Source organism: Mixophyes fleayi, chromosome 6 (genome assembly GCF_038048845.1).
Source record: "Mixophyes fleayi isolate aMixFle1 chromosome 6, aMixFle1.hap1, whole genome shotgun sequence".
Lineage (NCBI taxonomy): Eukaryota > Metazoa > Chordata > Amphibia > Anura > Limnodynastidae > Mixophyes > Mixophyes fleayi.
The window spans coordinates 11,892,443-11,894,315 of record NC_134407.1 but is presented as its reverse complement, the minus strand read 5'-3'; positions in this window follow the sequence as shown (position 1 = coordinate 11,894,315).

The window sequence follows — 1,873 nt, the reverse complement described above, 5'->3', positions numbered from 1 at the left end:
AAGTGAATATGTAACCCATTAAATTATCACTCCTCCATAATTAGGATTTTGCTGCCCTTGAAAAATATTTTTAATGACAGTGGGCCTGATTCATTAAGGATCTTAACTTAAGAAACTTCTTATTTCAGTCTCCTGGACAAAACCATGTTACAATGCAAGGGGTGCAAATTAGTATTTTGTTTTGCACATAAGTTAAATACTGACTGTTTTTTCATGTAGCGCACAAATATCAACTTTAAATTTCAGTATACAATTAAGCTATCAAGTATTTGTGTGCTACATGAAAAAACAGTCAGTATTTAACTTATGTGCAAAACAGAATACTAATTTGCACCCCTTGCATTGTAACATGGTTTTGTCCAGGAGACTGAAATAAGAAGTTTCTTAAGTTAAGATCCTTAATGAATCAGGCCCAGTATTCTTAATATGTACTGTTGGTCATCATTTTTTACTGACACATTATAATACTAATTTGCTGTTACTGACGGGTGAAAATGCCACTTGTTTTTACTGGCCAGCTACATCTACTGATGGTTGATAAACCCGCGCCTCGATTATTATCATACCGCTCCAAGCGGTATATAATAGACTTTGTCCACCTTGTCTCAAAAGAGGAGAAACTATTTCTATACAAGGCAGCAATGGTACCATCTGTTCACCTGCTGTGGTTGCATCATACTCTAATGAGCGCTTAAATAACACATTAAATTGGAATTTGGTGAGAGGTTCCCCGGTGGCATGCACCAACCAGAGCTCCCCCCAGGTGTCTAACACCCGCAAATTGAGAACACAACTTCACCGGACATATAGTCTGATCTCCTCGGCTCTGTGTGTTAATCCATTGACAACGTCCACATTGGTCCGACTTCAACCTAAGAAGCTTGCAAGAAGTTAGGTTATCGTGTAGAAGCATGTGCCTAGTCAGTAGCGCAGAGCCAACTCCATGATACGGAAAGCACCAAAGAAGGCTAGCCAGGGCCAGTGCTAGGGTCCATGGCGCCCTAGGCAAAATCGGCGCCCTCTCCCCCCCCGCGCAAAAATCGGCGCCCTCCTCCCTCCCCCCTCTTCCCCCCTCACCCCGTCTTTTCTTACCTTGTCTCACCACCGCCGCCTCTCTGCTCCGTCTCCTCCCCTCCACTCACTGACACTAGTGAGTGGAGGGGAGGAGACGGAGCAGAGAGGCGGCGGTGGTGAGCAGTAGCCTCTCCCCCCTCCCCCGTGCATCTGAATGCTGTGCGGCGGCCGTGACAGGTATGGTCAGCGGTTGCCGCACAGTTTTAAAATTTATTTCCAGTTCTGTGCCCTCCAGGCGCCCTCCAGAGCCCGGCGCCTTAGGCAAGTGCCTAACCTTGCCTAACGGGAGCGCCGGGCCTGAGGCTAGCGAAAAGCCCACACTAAAAAGTAGGGTTTCAAAAGCATCGGCTGCGACCGAAAGATATGGCATTAATTAATTTCCGCAGAACTCCGGCATCTATCGGTCTCCTTGCTCAGAACAGAAAACTATAGACGCATGCCGCGAAAATGGAGCTCAGGGATTTAAAAGAAATAATTCACATCCCTACACAATCTCGAGTCGTACTTTGTACACTTCTGTGTGTATCATTGTATCAGAGCAGGATTGATTTTTCTTACTGACGGTTGACATTGCCACCTTTATTTCTGCCTGGTTACATTTGCTGACGGTTAGTAAACCTATATATAACATCGTAAGGACGTGATAATAAGCCCATCTGAGTTGTGCCGAGTCAACGTCAACGAGGGCGTGAGAGGAAGATCCTCATATATATATATATATATATATATATATATTCACCATTGAATGAAACCTACAGAGAATTACTGTTGATGCAAGATAGATTACAGCAGACTCCAG